Source organism: Triticum urartu, chromosome 3A, assembly GCF_056163025.1.
Source record: "Triticum urartu cultivar PI428250 chromosome 3A, HENAU_Tu73, whole genome shotgun sequence".
Lineage (NCBI taxonomy): Eukaryota > Viridiplantae > Streptophyta > Magnoliopsida > Poales > Poaceae > Triticum > Triticum urartu.
Window position 1 is genome coordinate 698,337,238 of NC_141875.1, and position 7,913 is coordinate 698,345,150.

Below are 7,913 nucleotides of genomic sequence, written 5' to 3' on the forward strand. Positions count from 1 at the left end.
AAGCATTCGCACAAGGTGATGAAACAAGCCAAGTGCAGAACTCGGTTTGGCATAACACGATGTAGCTGGCGACCGTACAAGACTAGGATGCCACAAACAAATTATGCAGGCGTAATGAGAGGCCGTGATAGAGGAAAGATGTGTGTATTACCCTTTTCCAGCTATCCAGCTTCGTGACGTCCTCTATCTTCTTTGCGGGCAGCCACAAGCCCACAACAGATCGCCTCAGGGAGGAAGGAACCTTTGCTTGATTAGGTTTTTCAGGTGGGGGTAAGTGGTGGTGGAGATTGACCAATTTCCATGCACCCTTGCAGGCGTGCGGCCGTTCCGATGGCCAGCTCGTGCGGTGACTTGCGCTGTCCCCCGTCGACGTACACTCTCTCTCTCTCTTCACAAAGGGTGGTCAGGACACTCTCCCTTAGCGTCATTGCTACATAAGACTTTGAATCTAGACTTTTGTTGTCTCCAATGACGGAAAGGAGGTGCGAGGAAGAAGAAGCGAGGGGATGAAATGTGCTTTACTGGATTCCACCTTCCCTTCAACCAGTGGCGGTTTATTTTGTTCGGCCTGCACTGGTTACCTGTTAACAGTTGGTGGCACATCAATGGTAGGCGCCGGCCCGCCCACCACTGCTAGCATACTCTGCAGTCGAGTGTTAATCATTGTTTAGCACAGTTTCCTTGTTTTTTGGCCTAGGGTGTTGCAAAATCCTAGCTAAATAACTGATTGGTGCCATTTGTGCACATAATCTACGAGGGCAGACACAACAATCTTATATGTGTTGCGCATTGTGGTGTAGTTCCATCGATTCTCACTGATTCTACTTTTAGTAATTCCGTCGAGTCTCAGTTATTGTACTGTCCGTTTGGATACTCCCTTGGTTCGAAAATGGTTGAACTAATAAAAAATAGATGTTGTGATTACTTTCAAGATTAATTATGGTGCCATACTACAAACTCACCTTAACATTTACCGCTATTGAGTAACCTTTCATCCCTATTGTCACGAGATGCGAACTATTAGGTTCGGGCACGCTAGTTTGACATGCTTGGCAAGCTCCACGCATCTAGATGGATCAATGTCGTTGTTGCGTAACAAAAAGATGAATCAATGTCAGATTTTGTTGAATCGAAACATAAGTGCTTTATTGATGAAAGAAAAGTACTATAGATAAAACAGCATGAGACTAACTTGAATCAAGACAACAGTTTTAACCATCGATCTCCTCGACCGAATCTTGCGTTGGCCCCCTCTAACCTTCACCAAGAGAGAGGTTGGGGAGTGCGGAAGAGTGGTAATCTTGGAGGAAGGACGACATTGATGAAGCTGAGCAGAGATTGACATTGGGGGAGACATAGAGACCTCCATCCCAACTCTTCGCAATTGCACTATTTGTGAGTGGCTCCTTTTTGGCACTCACTATGTCAAAGTGTCCACGTCATGCACAAGGTGTCACTCGCATGGGCTGACCCATGCATTGACCAGTCAACCGATTTTCCTTTGCTTCTGATTCATTCATGTTTCTATCTTGATTTTTATTGGGTTTTCTGGTTTATTTTTCTTTTGTTTTCTTCTATCTTTTACTTAAAAAAAGTCATCATTTTTTAAAAACTAGTGAATTTTTTTAAATACACGATGAACTTTTTTTAATACATGATGATCATTTTGTAAGCACATGATGAACATTTTGTAAAATTCAAAGTGAACATATTTGAATACATGATGAAAATAATTGTGACTGCTAGGCCGCTTGCGAGAAACAAGGGTGCTGGAGAAAACCGATAAGACGGACATGCTTTATGGGACGGCCCAAAATATGTAATGGTAGGTGAGGCCTCAAACTTGCAAGAGGCGACATATATAGTTGGACCTATAACTGGCCATGGCGTTTCAATTGGCGCCGATCAATAGTAGTAGTACTAGTGCTTTATTTTTTTTCCTTGTATGTTTTTCAAAAAAGTGCTCTTGTTGAGACACTGATCTGTACGATCGATCACACACTGGGTCCTGACTAAAAAATGCGGTTACTTGGGTCCCCTTTTGACCTCTATTTTTCTTTTCACCAGTAAAGTTCGTTTGTATTCACCATTCCACCCATAACTTCTAGTCCATTATAATCATCTTTGTCGAACAAGGAAAAATGAATTTTGAGAAAGTACATCATCGCAATATTTTTGTTTTCATTTAAAATGTCGAGATATGAAACATTTTACACACGAGTGGGCGGACATTTTTGGTATTATTGATGAGCACCTTTTCCAATAAAAGTGAAATCTCTACTCCTAATGGAGCAGTTGGTAGTCTCACTTTCAGCGTTTTTTTCGTCCCACCTTCCATTTTTTTTGTACCTCCTCCCACCTTCGCTGGTTTTTTTCGTAGATTTTTTTTCGTCCCCTCCCCCCACTTCATTGATTTATCTTTGCGTCACCCTCTCACACAACGAAAGAAATCTAAACAGATAAGAACTTTCCATATTGTAGAATCAATCACGAACAATCTCTAAATATCAAATCTAAATTAATTAACCTTACTTTAAATCACTCAATCACACTAATTAAAAAACAAATATTTAATTTTCAGAAAAATTGCTCAATCACAACTTTACCTTAACTCACGGATGGTAATCAGTCTCTAAACAAAGGAAACAATACATCGAGGGAGCAGTAAATAAACTCCCTTTCTTATGACATGTATATGATATTCCCTTCCCTCTCCGTTGTCGAGCGTTCTTGATTCTCGAGGCCGATGCTTGGGCTGCGTCACTGGGTCGCGACGGTGTCGGAGGACGAAGACGGCGAGGCCGGGTGCCGTGGCACCGCGTTGGCCGCGGCCGGTGAAGGGGGTGAAGAAGGGCGGCTTCCCTGGCCGTGGCCGTGGCCGTGGCCCTGGAAGTTGGTGCGGTGGAAGCGGCACTTGAAGGACCCGGCATGGGTGGCCGGCGCGCAGACGCACTTGGAAGCGGGCACCTCCTCCGCGTATTCTTGGAGTTGTGGCTGGCCGATTTACATGAAATTAATTCCCTTAGTTATGGTGGTAAATATAATACACACAATCCATATTGTTATGCACTAGCGTGTGTGTATGAGGATTTGATGGTAAAAAAGGTCGTCAATCTCACTTGATATGTATGAGACTATTAATATTGAACTCTTAAAGTTAATGTGGCCCCTTTGCAACGCACGGGGGTTCTTCTAGTATATTCAAAAGACCGATCATATTTTCATTGCAGTCTATGCACGATCTCCCGGATCACGATGCATCACCTCATCAAGAAAGGCCTTCCACTGATGGTGACCGACAGGCGGGGTGCTAATGTACTCACTGGCATCCTCTACGCATGCTGGCATGCTGAACTAGCTCGTCGAAGAAGGGCACACATAACAACAATGATCCTCGAGCTCTAGAGTTGCGTCGTCAACATCGTTGGTCATGCTGAGAGTCTGGGCGAGGAGGAAGGATTCATCTGCAAATGTTCTAGCCTGGCCCGGTGACCGATCGACATGGTGTATACCCAATATGATCGGTCGGTAGCAATAACAAGGACATGATCACTACGTGCTCACTCAAGGAAAAAAATGTAAAGGGAATCTTTCTGACAAAACGGCACACGTTTGTGTAATATAATACGACACTGTCATTGAAAAGTGGTCCATGACTCCGCATATCGTGTCATTTTGTCAAAGCCAAACAAATTAAAGACATTCATCCATCAAGGACTAGCATGGAAAAGCCATCTCCCCCCTGAGTGCCCTCTCCCACTGGTAGAAAAAGGGCCTATAGTCCCGGTTCCTGAACCGGGACTAAAGTGTCGGTACTAATACCTCTCCCCTTTAGTCCCGGTTCAATCCAGAACCGGGACTAAAGGCCCTCCACGTGGACAGTGCGCAGAGCCCAGTCAGGAGACCCTTTGGTCCCGGTTGGTGGCACCAACCGGGACCAATAGACATCCACGCGTCAGCATTTCTGTGGCTGGGGTTTTTGTTTTTTTTTTGAAAGGGGGGGGGGGGGTTGGGGGTTTTGGGGGGTTAATTTAGGTGTTTCATATATTGTGTTAGCTAGCTATAATTAATATAGAGAAGTGTCCTCTCTTATGTCCGTGCTTGGTCGACGCTACGTACTATACATACGTATAGAGAGGACTAGACACGCTGGCTAGCTAGTAAAGCAAACGAAGGAAACAGAAGATCGTCATGAACATATATGCATACATAGAGAAGTGATATCGACCACCTCTCCTTCTCCGAGAGATTGGTCGAACAACAAGTTCTCGTATATCTATCTGACACTACCGGCTACATATATACAATAATTATCTCTTACAAAAATAATCATACGGACTCAGGGTCCACATAGAATTCTCCGTCTTCAGGGATCACGTGGTCAAGAAAGAATGCCGCCAATTCCTCTTGAATTGCTCGCATGCGAGCTGGTGCTAGGAGTTCATCCCGCTTCCGAAACATCTAATTTGAAGAAGGGGGTCAATACATATATATATATATATATATATATATATATATATATAAATGAATGAAACTCAACACAAATGATGGTAATAAAATAAAATTGTGAATGTTGTTATTTACGTACTTCATATTGTTCGTTAGAGTACCCGCCCCGCTCACACGTCGTGTGGCGGATGGACTCGCAGATGTAGTATCCACAGAAATCATTCCCTTGTTCCTGCCACAACCACTTTACAAGAAATAGAGGTCAATCAAACTGATAAGTAAGAATGCTAAATGGTATTGATTAAACTAGCGCTTGAATCACTAGGAGGTGCGCGGAACATGCTACTATAGTACTTACTTTCGGGTGTCTAAATTCCAGCTCCTTCGGCAGTCCCGGAACTTTTTTGATGAATTTTCTCCAAACCCTGCCGGACAAAGAAAACAATTACTTGATATCAGGAAATGAACGAAGTTGCTGATATGGTGGATAATGATCGATTTTACTTACTTCTTGAGGATTTCAGTCATGTCTGCATAGTCCTGGGGATCTTTTCGTTTTGAGTCTAAGACGGTTACTAGTCCCTGCTCAAGCTTAATCTCTAGGAGAATATAGTGGAAACTGCACACGCATGCATAACTCATGAATTACATTACTATAACCTTGACTAATATATAAGGGAAACCGAATACGCAGAAGACAGTAACACTCACTTGAAGTTGTAAGGAAAGAGTATTATATCTTTGTTTTGATTTATTACGAACGATTGTAGCAAGTTGGCCTCGGTAGCTGCGGCATGAATTTTAACCTGAGTTGCATCTATGAGGTATGTGTTAATGAACCCAATATCACCGACTTGTCTTTTCTTCAGTTCGACGATCTTCAATCTGCATAATATAGTGAGGATGATTATAAATACATGCAATGAAAGAGCTAAGCTATATAGAGAAACTTAATGACAGAAGTAGTACTACTTACAGACAGTAGCATGCGACCATTGTTTTATCGAGGGCCAATTGATTGAAAAACTGATAGAACTCCTCAAATGGAACAGGCAACAGATCAATTCCAACGAGGTCATGCTCCTTTTTAACTTTCACATACAAAGTACTCCTCCCCCCAGAGTCTCTGCAGATTTTCAAGTACCAATCATGCAATCTTCGCATCATCGTTGATAGAGATCTTTCATCTTTGACGAGAGGCTTCCCGTACTCGTATCTTTGTATCTGCATGTCCAGGGGTTCATAATGTACTTCGTCGGGCAGGTAATCTGCAAGATTGCTATAACCGGGCACCATCCTCGGATCATTAGCGACGTTGTGGCTAGGCACCTTGAGCGGGGGGCATGATTGCTTCGCTTGTTTGCCGAGCTGGGCAATTTGTTTCCCAGCTCGTCGTTCTTTCAGCCTTTGATCACTGATAGTACTTCCCGACCGCTCCGCTTCGACAAATTCCTTTCCAATAATGCGGTCATAGTTTCCTTTCGGCGGATCAGACTTCGGTGGTTTTGTCAGGGCAGCCAGAGTGCGCTTCACTTTCACCCGATCTACCTTCTCCTCCGGAGGTGAATGTTTCTTTGCTTTCACCCCTTCAAAGAATTTCCTCACTTCTTGTCGCGCGATCTCGGCGTTCTCCTCCTGGGTCCTCTCGTATGGTAACTTCTCTGGAGTCTTTAGAGAAGGACCGAATCTGTATGTCCTCCCGCCTCTGGTTGTACTGCTAGACGCCGACCGAGCAGACGAAGCGGTTGTCTTCTTTACTTGCTTAAGAGGCGGAGGAGAAGGACTACGACGCGCCGGAGCAGCTGGAGCGGCGGCAGGTCTCTTCCGCCCTTGCTGACGAGGCGGAGAAGGAGGAGGCTAGCTGCTCGGGCGCGTCGGCGCAGGCGGAGAAGGAGGCGGAGTGCCGCCACGCGCCGGAGAAGGAGCCGGCCGAGGGCCCTGATCGTCACTCGCCGGAGGAGGAGGCGGAGTGCCCTGACTCGCCGGAGGAGGAGGAGGAGGCGTCCAGTTTGGAAGGTTGATGAGCTCCTTCAGCCATAGGCATGGAGTCTTCAGAGCAGACCCCAGCCGAGTCTCCCCTTCACCGGTAGGGTGGTCAAGCTGGAGGTCCTCAAATCCCTCCGTTATCTCATCCACCATCACCCTAGCATATCCTTCTGGAATCGGCCGGCAGTGAAAAGTTGCGCCGGGTTCAGTAGGATAAACAGAGCCAACAGCCGCCTTGACCTTCAAATTCATCCATTGCGTCATAAGGTGGCAATTTTGAGACTCCGTTATAGCATCCACGGGATAGCTGGCAGGAGCCGTCAAGGCATGCTCCGGCTGAAGCAGCTCGGTGGAAGCCACGCTGCTTCTGCGCTGAGATGGCGGGGTAGCTTCGGGGGAGGCTTCGGCAGTACGTTTGCTGCGATTTGCTTCTCGTTCCTCTATCGCTTGTACCCTTGCGTGCAGCGCCTGCAGTTCGGTCTGCTGCACTATTTTCCTCCTCTCATGGGATTTGTAACCGCCTGCGTCCGAAAACCCAACCTTCCATGGAACGGAGCCTGGCGTGCCTCGTGTCCGTCCAGGGTGCTCAGGATTCCCGAGGGCCATTGTGAGCTCGTCGTTCTCTCTGTCTGGAAAGAACGTCCCTTCCTGCGCTGCTTCGATATACTGCTTAAGCTTACTGACTGGTATGTCCATTTGTTCGTTCGTCCAAATGCACTTCCCTGTTTCAGGGTCCAAGGTTCCGCCAGCCCCGAAGAACCAAGTCCGGCAACGGTCTGGCCAGTTATTTGTCTCTGGTTCGATCCCTTTATGAACCAGATCATTCTCAGTCTTGGACCACTTAGGCCGGGCTACGAGGTAGCCACCTGACCCCGTGCGATGGTGAAGCTTCTTCTTCGCAGCATTTTGCTTGTTTGTCGCCGACATCTTCTGACTCTTTTCCGATGTCTTGTGGGCCACAAATGCGGGCCAGTGATCTCTGATCTTCTCATATCTTCCCTTGAATTCTGGTGTCTCATTATTTTCGACAAACTTATTATTCAGCTCTTTCTTCCACCTCCTGAATAGTTCTGCCATCCTCTTCAGAGCAAAAGACTTGATTAATTTCTCTTTAACTGGGTTCTCTGGATTATCCTCAGGCGGTAGGGTGAAATTTGACTTCAGCTCAGTCCAAAGATCATTTTTCTGCATATCATTGACATAAGACACCTCAGGGTCTTCTGTAGCCGGCTTAAACCATTGCTGGATAGTTATCGGGATCTTGTCCCTAACCAGAACCCCGCACTGAGCAACAAATGTGCTCTTTGTCCGGAGGGGTTCAATAGGTTGGTCCTCGGGCGCGATTGCTGTGATCTCAAGCTTTTCATCCGAGCTCAACTTTTTCTTCGGGCCTCGTCTCTTTACCGAAGTTGTGCTCGATCCGGAGGGCTAGAAAAAAGAACAAAGACTTAATTAATATGTGTACATACCAAAACAAT